Source organism: Wolffia australiana, chromosome 1 (genome assembly GCF_029677425.1).
Source record: "Wolffia australiana isolate 7733 chromosome 1, ASM2967742v1".
Classification (NCBI taxonomy): Eukaryota; Viridiplantae; Streptophyta; class Magnoliopsida; order Alismatales; family Araceae; genus Wolffia; species Wolffia australiana.
This window is the reverse complement of record NC_135835.1, coordinates 26,514,062-26,527,500: the sequence shown is the minus strand read 5'-3', so window position 1 is coordinate 26,527,500 and position 13,439 is coordinate 26,514,062.

Genomic DNA, 13,439 nt, shown 5'->3' with positions numbered 1-13,439 from the left:
GAGAGTGATTCAGATCGAAGGATAGAGGGAGCGATAAAGTAGAAATAGAGGAAGCGTCCGAACAAGAACAGAAGGAAAACACTTTGTCTGGGGCGAAAGACAGTGCAAATTATTGTATGAAATGAGCAACTCGTGGGAGAAAGTTGACGGGGGAGAAAGTCGGGGGAGAATCTTTGTCTAGAAAGAGTTGTTCAGAAGATTTGATTGAACGAAAAAAGGCCAAATTCTGAGTTTAAAAGAGTTTGTACGGCGTGCGGTCACCTTTGGAACTTTCCAACTCTAACTATCCAAAAGAAGAAATCGGGAGACAGCTTTTTGAATTGAATGAGGAGCAAATCATTAGAAGAAAAGTACGATAACGAACGTCTCAGAGAGATGATCACAGTTATGTTGGTGAAGAAGGATGACCGTCGGATCTACCTCGGGGGGAAGAATAGCATCGACGTGGACCCCGGGGATGCCGTCCTTATCCTTACTCCTGGCGGCGGTGGCTGGGGGTCTCCTGTTTCTTCTTGACCATCCATCTTCTTCTTGTTATTTTGTGTTTGCGTTTATAATTTTTTAATATGGGAAAGTTTTCAATGTTGGGGACTTTATGAGTTGTTTGCTTGTTATTATTGTTATTTTGATCTTACTTGCATTTGGTTTTTCTAAATAAGGAAAAATAAAAAATGTTTAGGGCTTTATGAGTTTTTTGCTTATTATGATTATTATTTTGATCCGATTTGCATTTTGTATATGCATTTTATTTTATTAAATAAGGGAGAGTTATAAGTGTTCGGAACTTTATGAGTTGTTTGCTGATTATGATTTTTATTTTGATCTTATTTGCATTGTGTTTTTCTAAATAAGCGAAAATAATACATGTTTAGGGCTTTATGAGTTGTTTCCTTGTTATGATTCATTACTTTGATGTTATTTGTGTTATCACTATTACTTTGATCTTATTTGTATTTCGTCTATGTAGTTCTTTTTTTTTAATAAGGGAAAGTTATAAGTGTTGATGACTTTGAGTTTTTTTATTTTTATAATTGCTATTTTAATCTTATTTGCATTTTGTTTTCTTAAATAAGGGAAAATAAAAAAAATTTAGGGCTTTATGAGTTTTTTGCTTATTATGATTATTATTTTGATCCGATTTGCATTTTGTATATGCATTTTATTTTATTAAATAAGGGAGAGTTATAAGTGTTCGGAACTTATGAGTTGTTTGCTGGTTATGATTGTTATTTTGATCTTATTTGCATTGTGTTTTTCTAAATAAGCGAAAATATTACATGTTTAGGGCTTTGTGAGTTGTATCATTGTTATGTATTATTTTTATCTTAAGTGCATTTCGTCTATGCATTTTATTTTTTTAATAAGGGGAAGTTATAAATGTTGGGGACTTTATGAGTTGTTTGCTTGTTATGATTGTTATTTTAATCTTATTTACATTTTTTTTTTCTAAATAAGGGAAAACAAGAAATGTTAAGGGCTTTATGAGTTGTTTCCTTATTATTATTATTTCGATTTTATTTATTTCGTCTGTGTATTTTATTTTTTTAATAAGGGGAAGTTACAAATACTGGGGACTTCATGAGTTGTTTCTTGTTATTTTTGTTATTTTAATCTTATTTACATTTTATATTTCTAAATAAGGGAAAATAAGAAATGTTAAGAGCTTTATGAGTTGTATCCTTGTTATTATTATTCTTTTGATCTTAATTGTTTTTCGTTTATGCATTTTATTTTTTTAATTAGGGGAAGTTACAAATGTTGGGAACATTATGAGTTGTTTGCTTGTTATTATTGTTATTTGATCTTATTTGCATTTGGTTTTTTCTAAATAAGGAAAAACAAGAAATGTTAAGGGCTTTATAAATTGTTTCCTTGTTATGATTATTATGTTGATCTTATTTGCCTTTCGTCTATGTATTTTATTTTTTTAATAAGGGGAAGTTACAACTGTTGGGGACTTCATGAGTTGTCTGCTGGTTATGATTGTTATTTAATCTTATTTACATTTTATGTTTCTAAATAAGGGAAAATAAGAAATATTATAAGCTTTATGAGTTGTATCCTTGTTATGATTATTATTTTGATCTTAATTGCATTTCGTTTATGCATTTTATTATTTTAATTAGGGGAAGTTACAAATGTTGGGGACTTTATGAGTTATTTGCTTGTTATTATTGTTATTTTGATCATATTTGCATTTGGTTTTTCTAAATAAGGAAAAACAAGAAATGTTAAGGGCTTTATGAATTACTTCCTTGTTATGATTATTATTTTGATCTTTTTTGCATTTCGTCTATGCATTTTATTTTTCTTAATGAGGGGAAATTACATATGTTGAGGACTTTATGAGTTGTCTGCTGGTTATGATTGTTATTTGATCTTATTTGCATTGTGTTTTTCTTAATAAGGGAAAATAAGAAATCTTAAGAGCGTTATGAGTTGTATCCTTGATATGATTATTATTTTGATCTTAATTGCATTTCGTCTATGCATTTTATTTTTATATAAGGGGAAGTTACAAATGTTGGGGATTTTATGAGTTCTTTGTTTGTTGTGATTCTTTTTTTTATCTTATTTGCATTTTGATTTTCTAAATAAGGGAAAATAAGAAATGTTTTGGGCTTTATGGGTTTGTTGCTTGTTATGATTATTATCGTGATCCGGTTAGGATGTTGTCGATGCATTTTCTTTTAATAATGGAAAGTTATATGTGTTGGGGACTTCATGAGTTATTTGCTTGTTTCTATTGTTATTTTGTTCTTATTTGGATTGTGTTTTTCGAAATAAGAGAAAATAAGAAATTTTTAGGGCTTTATGAGTTTTTTGCTTATTATGATTATTATTTTGATCTTTTTTGCATTCCTCTATGCATTTTGTTTTTTTTAATAAGGGGAATTTACAAATGTTGGGGATTTTATGAGTTGTTTGCTTGTTATGATTGTTATTTTTATCTTTTTTGCATAAGAGAAAATAAGAAATGTTAAGGGCTTAATAAGTTGTTTCCTTATTAGGATTATTATTTTGATCTTACTTGCATTTCTTCAATGCATTTTTTTAATAACAGGAAGTTACAAATGTTGGGGACTTTATGAGTTGTTTGCTTGTTAAGACTGGAGATTTTGTTCTTATTTGGATTTCATTTTTCTAAATAAGAGAAAATAAGAAAATTTAAGGGCTTTATGAGTTGTTTCCTCGTTATGATTATTATTTTGATCTTATTTGCATTCCGTCTATGTATTTTGTTTTTTTAATAAGGGGAAGTTAGAAATGTTGTTGACTTTATGAGTCGTTTGCTTTTTGTTGTCAGCAGATGTCCACCTTTCTCTTTTCTTTATGTCCTTAAAGCCATGTATTTCTGTTATTAGATATCTACCCTTATAATTTGGATCCCTCATATCAGGTCCACGAGACCCGATAGGTTATGATGTAAAACCTAATGAATCATTATGGCTGGTTGAATCTCGTTTTTCCTCCTGCGGCTCGGTTTGGACTAGTGGGTACGAAGCTTTTCCATTGCTTCTCTCCAAGATCAGCTGAAAGTTGACATGGTATCAGAGCGTCTTCATGTAAAGGAACACTAGAAGCCCTGTGCAGTCTAATCCTGATCCGGATCACCGTTCTCTTCTCTTCTCCTACCCTGTCTGAGGTGTGACAGAGTAGGGTTTCCAAGGAAGGAACAGGGTGATCTATGGCTGACCATGAAGATCAAGCTAGTTATGGGATGACACAAGGAGTAGGCAAAATCTATAATTGGTTCAAGTGTATGACCGTTCAACCCAGATCATATTTCATGGAGTTTCAGAGCAGCTAAGATATGATGGCCTCAACACATTGCATTGGGGTCAATATATTGAGCTTATTCTAGAAGGTATGGATCTCTCAAAACATCTATTTGTTTCCCTGAATCATACAGATACGTGATACAAAGTTTGGAAACGAGAAGATGCCTTAATCCATGCATGGATCCTGCGAAGTATGGCTGGACAAGAGTACAAGAATTTTCTACATCTGAAGACAGCTAAAGATATATGGGATTATGCACATAAGGGAAGCTCAAAGGGCATAGACTGGAGAATTTATCGCTTGGTGACTAGGGCAGCTAACCTGGTCCAAGGCGAGAGGAATGTGACATTATATGTGAATGAATTGCAAACTATATGGAGAGAGATAGACCATCATCACCCTATAAGGAATCCAAAATCTGAAGAGTGGGCATAGGTATTGAAGGACAGACTATATAAATTTCTTATGGTATGAATGTCGAGTATGAGGCTGTAAGAAGCCAGATTCTGAACCGCGAGAAGGTTCTAGATGTGGAGGAAGCTATTCGACTAGTTCAAGAAGAAAAAGAGAGGTTTGGAGTGGCTTCAGAGCCACTTGCAGGAGATAGTGGCACAAGTCTTATGTCCAAGACAATACTACATAAGCTTTTGTCAACTCAGAATAATCAGAAGAATCAAAAGTTCCCATCAAAGGATGGACTATTCTGCAAGAACTGTAAAAGGAGGAATCACAATATTGATCAATGTTGGAAACTCCATGGACGCCCATCTTGCACAAGTCAAGCAAATACTACTGCTGCCCAACAAGAAATCAAGGATTCTTTTGAAGAACCACACCTTGAAGAAAGAAAGCCTTCTCAAGCTACTCCAGGAGGCGAAATAAGTATTCTGAGAGAAGAAATGGAAAAGTTGAAGAATATGTTCGGCTCTACTTCTATGGTGAAATCAGGTGAACATTTAATTTCAACTGCATTCTACTCGGCTCCCTTGAAGTTGGACTTGGCGGTCAACTCAGGGGAAACATACCATATGATCCCAATTTGACCTATCTTCACCACATATTCTCCATGCCGAACTCCAAGGATGGTGATCACCGCTGGTGAAGAGATACTTCCAATGACTGGAATGGGAACTATCTTCATTAATCACAAGGGGCTGTTTAAAGAGGTATTGCATGTATCGGGCCTGAGAGCACAACTTATTTCTCCACAACGACTAGTGATAGATATTAAGTGTGTTCTGGTCTTAAACTCCGATGAGTGTTTTTTATTTGACAAGGTACTCAACCGAAGCATTGGATCTATTAAAATGAAGAACGGCCTTATTCAAGTGGAGGAGAAACCTGGAGATGCTTTGATGGTGGGGAGCCCCAAGCCTACGCCAAGAGGGGACCAGGGTGTAGAACCAGATAAGTTGAAAGAGCTAAAGATTTTGCATTCCAGAACTGGACACCCATTTTTGATGTTTTGGGAAAAATGTTCTCTTTTTATGTTAAAAACAGTGCTCTATTAAACTTATTTTGTGATGCATGTCAATTTGGAAAACACAATCAAGCCTCATTCTTAGGCAATAGTGAAAGAATATATCTTCCATTTGATATGATTCACATTGATATTTGGGGACCATGCAAAACCCCATCTATTACTGGGAAAAGCTGGTTCATTGTGCTTGTTGATGATTGCACTAGAATGACATGGGTACATTTGTTCAAATATAAATCTGAAGTATCAAAAATCATTCCAGACTTCTGTACGATGATTAAAAATCAGTTCTTTGTCACCATCAAAAAGTTTTGATCTGACAATGTAAAGATTAATTCAACAACTCCTTGACAATTTTCTTTGGTGATCATGGTATTATCCATGAGTCCTCTTGTGTTAATACTCCCCAGATAAATGGAGTTGCAGAAAGAAAAATTGGACATCTGATTGCTACCACCAGGACATTACTCTTCCAAGGCCAGGTTCCCAGCCAATTCTGGGGAGATGCTCTTTAACTGATGTATATTTGATTAACAGGATTCCATCCAAGTAGCTACATTATCATAGTCCACTAGAGTTGATGTCAAGGCACTTTCCAAAGGCAACAATACACTCTCCTATTCCCCTAAGAGTATTTGGTCGTATGGTTTTTGCTCATGCTCACAATCCTGGTAGCAAGCTCATGCCTAAATCAATCAAGTATCTCCACAACGACTAGTGATAATAAAGATATACCGAGAAGTGTAGAAGAAGCTATGAGGATATCAAAATGGAGAGAGGCAATGGAATCAGAAATGGAAGTGTTACTCTCCTACTCAAAAGGGTTACAAATGTTACAGCCCAACCTTGAGGAAGTTTTTTATCTCAGCAGATGTGAGGTTTAATGAAGATGAAATGTATTACAGCTCATCAAGCAACACTAATGCATAGAGGCCTATCCTAGATTCCACTAAGGCAAGAGGTGGGGAAGAACAAGATAATGGTACTACACTTGTATTAATCAAGGAGAGTCACCATCCTTCAGGAGAAGGATCTAGTCCTATTATTCTTGAAGACAATGATGCAAGGCGTCCGTTCACATATGTTCCAGAACTAGAAGCAGAAAACTCTGCCATCGATGAAGAGAGACCAATTGAAGAAGATCTAATTGATGACGACCTGCAATGGCCGATTGCCTTTAGAAAAGGGAAGTGAACATGTACTCAACCTGAAAGGTATCCACTATCACATGTGGTTAATTATGAAAAAATCTCTCCACATTCCGTGCACTCCTTACCAATATTGATAATAAAGATATACCGAGAAGTGTAGAAGAAGCTATGAGGATATCAAAATGGAGAGAGGCAGTGGAATCAGAAATGGAAGTGTTACTTAAAAACAACACATAGGAGGTGGTACTAGTGCAAGGAAATTGGAAAGTAGTCAGCTGCAGGTGGGTACATACAATCAAGTATAAGTCAGACGGTTCAATTGAACATTATAAGGCCAGACTTGTGGCCAAAGGATATACCCAATCCTATGGAATAGATTATAAAGAGACATTTGCTCTGGTGTCAAAGATGAACACTGTGTGAATCCTGATAGCAATAGCTGCGAAGTTGGGATGGCAGATGCATTAGTACGATGTTAAAAATACCTTTCTTCATGGTGACTTGGATGAAGAGGTATATATGGACTTACCCCATGGGTATAATACTGAACATAGGGGGAAAAAGGTGTCAATTTAAGAAAGCCCTTTATGGGTTGAAAAAGTCACCCAGGACATGGTTTGGATGATTTTTCCTATCTATGAAAGAAATATGATATAGACAAAGTAATTGGGATCATACTTTGTTCATCAAACATTCCCCTCATAGAGGGGTTGTAGTTCTCTTGGTATATGTTGATTATATTATAATCTCAGGATACAACTATGAAGAAATTCAACATCTAAGGAATCAATTGGACAAGCTGTTTGATATTAAGTCCCTGGATTTTCTACGGTATTTCCTGGGAATTGAAATTGCTTATTCTGACAAAGGGGTCTTCATTTCTTAGAGGAAGTATACAATTGATCTTCTTCATGAGGTACGGATGACTGATTGTAAACCAGCGTCCACCCCATTGACCCTAATAGCAAGCTTGGTGTATGTGAAGATGATACACATGTCAACAAAGATCAGTACCAACAATTGGTTGGTAAGTTGATATACTTGAGCCACACAGGACCAGATATAGCATTTGTAGTAGGGACTCTAAGTCAATTTATGCACAATCCAAAAGAACCTCATCTGAATGCAACACACAGAGTTTTGTCATATTTGAAAGGTACAGCTGGACAAGGCCTCCTTTATCAAAGAGAGGGAGATACTTTACTAGAGATGTACACATATGCAGATTATGGAGGATCAATTCTCGATAGGAAGTCGACATTGGGTTATTGTTCACTCATTGGAGGAAGCTTGACTACATGGTGAAGTAAGAAGCAAGATGTAGTTTCAGGATCGAGCTCTGAAGCTGAAATCAGATCATTAGCTCAAGGAATCTGTGAAGCACTGTGGAACTTACTCAAGTGTATATCATGAGTCAGGTCGTCTCCATAGGGACTGGCCTTTAAGTGTATATTCAACAAATAAGTTATTATTTATTAAGATATAGTAGTAATACTAAAGATAAGAAGAAGAATTAAGAAATTAGTAAGCAGAGAAAAATACTAGTTTAATAAGATAATTAGAGAAGAGAAAATATCTAAGATTACATATATGTACTAAAGATACTAATAATAATAAAGAATTGAAGAGTTTAGATATTATATTTAAGAATGATTATAAGATAGATAAGAGTTTAATAAGAATGAGTAGTTTAATATGAGTAAAGACTAAGAATAAGTAGAAGAAACTAGATAAATAAAGTAAGAGAGAATGAAAGGGTTAGAGTAGTATTTATATATACTAAGAAGATATGTGAAGAGAGAGTATAAAGTAATTATTTAACTATAATATACTAAGTATAAGTATAGAGACATGTTAAGATGGAATAAAAGGATTACTAGAGGCAATGAGGGAGTATACATGTATATAATCACCTATAGTTGAGCAGAATACCTTATATAGTCATAATATTTACTATATAGATAGTATATCTAACATAATAAGTCTTTAAATTATTCTTATAGTCGAAAATAGGGAGTAAAGGGACAGTTCTGCTGAACGTCCTTAAGGTGTTCGACAGAATGCCCAATAGAATATTGAAATAGGATAGATTTATCTTTTCATATGTTTTATATTTTTTATAGAGTTTATATAGTCGATTTTGATATTCAATGGGTCGATTTAGTCGAACACCAGAGAGTTGTTCGACCCAATGCCCGATAAAAGATCGAGATGTAAGAGATGTATAATATACTTAGTTATATAATATTTTATAGTGTTGTAGAGGAAATCGAAGATGAGGGGGTATTTTGTCGAATGCCCGCGAGGTGTTCGACAAAATGCCCAATAGAAGTCAAACAAGAGGTATGTATTTATATTTTCAAATTTTTTAAAGTTTAGATAGTGGAACGGGTAAATCAAGCAAATAATCGTCGAACACGTGAAGTGTTCGATGAAATTCCACAAAGAGTTCACGGTGAGATTTTTTATCAAAAACTCGAATCTAACTAGATATAACTAAACCTAATACATCCAAAGTGTGAATTCAAACGTAGAGCTTCATCAACGTACCTGAATTGCCCTGATTCAAAAAGAAGGGGTGGCGGCACCGATCGCCACCTTTGAGCTTCAGTTTAGGGGTCCCCTTTCTCTTCTCCTCCGTCCGGGTGCGCATCCAGGTGTGTTGTGACTGCTCCTAGTGCCTCCCAGAGCTTCTCGAACTGGTAGGAGGCTGTCACAATCCTCCTGTCGCTCTCCCCGCCACTGGACGGGTCTCTCGCTGCTATCAGATATCAGTCGAAAGATGGATGAATTGGGGCCTTCGGGGCCCCTTTAACGGCTTGGAAGGGATCCCTTACGTCGTACGATGGAGGGGGATGCCCCTGGGAATCCTCCCGGGCCGTTGGATCACGGCTTGTCCCCCCTCGCCAGCCGAAACATCCTCTGGCCGGCGGCGTCGATGGCTGGGGGTGAAGATGGATGGGATTGCCCCCCCCCCCCATCAATTTTCAACGGTTGAGATTAAAATATTTTAAAATCATTCTAACTGGAGATCTAACCATCAGATTGGGCCCAAATTTTGAGGGCAGGTTAGTCTTTTCACCCTCTTCAATTTATACGGTTGGATCATAAAACAAACATCTAGAAGGAAGGAAACAATCACCAAGGAAGTTCTCCCCAACCTTGTCGGCCAGGAAGGATACAACAGCTTCTTCTGGGGTCAAATTTTCTTGATTCTTGAATTTATATTTTAAGTTTCTTCTTCGCCTTTGAATTCTTTCTTGAATGTTTTCCAAATATAGATGCCCTTGGAGGTTTGTGAATGATGACGAGCATAGAAATTTGATTCTAGTTCAAGATCAAAATACAAAAACATCATCCTATTCTATTTTGCATCTCATATGTTCTCTTAGATTCGTACATCCAAGTCAAATTCCACCTAAAACTCATTTTCCCCTACTTTTCTCTACTTTATCTCTATATTTGGAAATTAATTGTGTTAAAATTCAATTTCATATCTACTCTATCTACCCTTAAAATTTCACAGGAAAATTCATCCATCTTGATCTTGAATTTTAATTTCTATTATTTCTCTCAAAATTTCTCAAACAAATACCATAAAAAATTCATACAATCTTATTGTTGCAGCAGTTTGGTTTTGGTTTTAACCCAGTCGATAGGTTAAGTTTCTAGCACATGGGGTGCCAAGCTATAACTCGTGTTCTAGAAGATATTGAACACTCTTTTAACTCTCTTATGGAACCCTTTCGGTCATCGGTTACCATGGATGTATAATCCTTCATCTGTGTGAGATTCCCATATGACTTAAGGTATGGCTAATCATCGAACCCTAGTCTTTCATTTGGTTATTATTGATGCATAACAATGATTTGGGTGTATCATCTTTCTTGAGTCAATATCCTCTAATACCAAAGGCAGATGATCTTGTCTTGACTACACAATCATCTTTGTAGACTTCTTTGTATATCCGAGGTAAAAACTTGTTTGAATCTCATGATTAGAGACTTTTAAGTCATACTCAAAACCTATTTGTCTATCCATGTGATGTCCTTGTTGTCTCATGTCAACGGATCATTTATACAAATATGACATGAATCATTATGATTAACGTTTAGGTATAATACCATTCAGGGATTCACACGTATCAATTTAGTGAAATCTTTCTCCAAAGAGCACCCACCATCTGTCCTTAGTGTCTCCACACTAATGGCCATTGGATCAACCATATTTAATGTATAAGTATGACCAGATAGTGTTATTCTATCAAGATAATTTGATGCCCATCTCGATAATATGTTGAATAGAAATGTTTAGAATAGATGTTTTAATTCTAGTGATCACTATATTATGATCTCATCATAATCCGCTAAGTCACTGCATGTATTCATGGACTTAATGATAAACTTCACACTCAAATAATAATGAACTAATATTTTATTCAATGAACTTAATTAAGACATGGTGGTATGATTTGGCTTGACGGCCGCATTTTATCCCTCACCCCTTATATGATGAATATGGTCAATTGTGTAGCCATTATTGTAGAGGGACTAAGCACAAATAGTGACTTATCTTTAGGGAACAAGCTCGTAAAGTTGATCTGCATGAATCCCTGAGTGATATTATACCTAACATTGATCACGTTGATTCATGTCACAATTGTGTAACTAGTCACTAGACTTGATATACCACAAACATCTCGTTGATGAATGATTGTGTCTTGACTATGACCTAGGAGTTTCAAGCCATGAAATTACAAATTTTCCAAGAATAAATGTAGCAAAAATTACATAAAGGTGATTGTGTAGTCAAGATGACATCTGCTCCCAATCAATTTTATACATGTATTCTAAATATTCCTATTCACTGGATATTTGGAAATAATAGCACAATTTTATCATAATATATAACAAGTACGACTGATATTGTGCCCATTAGCATAGAGACACTAAGGAAAGAGGGTGGGTGCTCTTTAGAGATCTGAATTGGTCAATATGAAATGAAGATTATCATATAAGTGGCCTATTTACTTAAGACACCATGGACATCTTGTGGATGGACAACTATGTTTTGGCTCAAAATTACAAGTCATAAATCATGGGATTCAAATAAGTATTAGCTTTGATATAGAAAGAAGTATACAAAAGCGATTGAGTGGTTAAGATAGGACAGTTCGTGCTTTATATATAAGGAGATTGACTCAAGTAAGAAGATCAATTAAATCCCAAGCCAAGGTAGTGGTGATATTAGAGAAGACAATCTCCAAGATCCCTATTACCCATTAGTAATAATTGAATGATGGATTAAGATTTGAAGGTTAAACACACCATAAATCATTGGGAGTATCACGCAGATGACGGATCTTAAAAGCGATTGAGTGGTTAAGAAAACAAATATGCTACTCAATGATGTTAAATTTTCATGAGAGAGTTCAATCACTACTTTGTATCAAGGTGTCGCTTGGTACCCCTAGGACTATAAAATAAACCTATTGATTGGTTTACATCAATCTTTGATTAATTAATATATATTTATCTACATAATAAATAAGATTGGCAAATAAATCTTATTGGGCCACTAAATTGGTACATGGACCTAGATGGCCACACACATAAGATCTATGGACATTAGTGGATACACTTAAGTATTAAGGATTTTTTTAAAAAGTTCAAAAATAAGTATAAATAGGGGGGCCACAAATTTTAGGTGCCCATGCCAGCTAAACCAGCCCCCCCTTTATTTTCTTCATTTATTCTCAACCCACTACGTCAACTTGTGAGACTTAATGTTCAGGAGATATATAGTATCTTCAAGGAGAGTTGGAGAACCTAAAGAGGAAACCCAATGTTGTATTGATTATGTAATTTATCTGGAGTTCAGACACATGAACGAATTGAAGAGACTCTTCCTATGAAAAAATGTACCCATGGTGCTTTCTGGTAAAAACCAATACCCATACAAGCCCTATACATGTCATGTGTTAGAAATGGAAATTTATGGCGACCTTGATCCATCTACCAAGGATAAAATGTGGGACACAACACATTTGGAATGTAGGCCATAGGTGTCTCAAGTAACATCCTGATGGGTTCTCTGATAGATATCATGTATAAACTTACTATAGATGTTTTCCCTAAGTGAGAGGTGCCTTTTCTTGTAATGAAGGGCCTAGGATAAATTATTTTTGTCTACTGCTCTATGCTCTCCTAGAATCTTCTAACTGTGTGAGAATGTATACCTACATTCATAGTAATCATCACTCCAGATATTTGCTTCAACTTCATATTTTTTTCTACCTTCATTCTCTCCTTATCTGGTACTTGATCTGTGCTTGCTTGTTCCTTCCTTAGCTCATCTCATTCCCGCAGTCTTCCCTATTGCCTCATCGTGATAGTGTATCAACCCTTCCTTTATGTAGGAAGGTCTTTGAATTATTAAGAGCATCTTTCAGACCTTGTGACTTCTGAGTACCTTGCCATAGATCACCCGAATTCATTCATACTCATCTTTACTCTTGTGTTCTGACCTCTCAGGCGTGGTTTGATTACTTAATAATTCAACTTTTTCCTTAAGATTGATTTTTTCATTTCCTAATCTTGTGTTCTCTACTACTACTTCTTGGTTTTTTCATCATTGAGTATTATTCCACCTTTGGATACTAATCATTTTCTCCATTTCCTCATCCAAGATTTTGGAGCTCAGTTACTTCTCACTATCTTGGGGGCTCTGATTGTTCCATGTCTTCAATTCTTTCTCGGTACTCTTATATTTTGATACCATATCAATTAAAAACTCATTTACCCCTCTTTGATTCAAATATCATCAATATATATCTCACATTTTCTTAATTTTCTATTAGACAAAGATTGACCACTTCATTGATTTTGTCTTCCTCTATTATTTCTTCATTGAAGACTATCTTCATCTTCTTGGTCCTTCTAGATGGTTTTCTTCCTCATTCTCTCTTTTTCCTTTTCATCTTTATTCTTTAGCCTTGGACATCCATCTTTGAATTTACCTGGTTT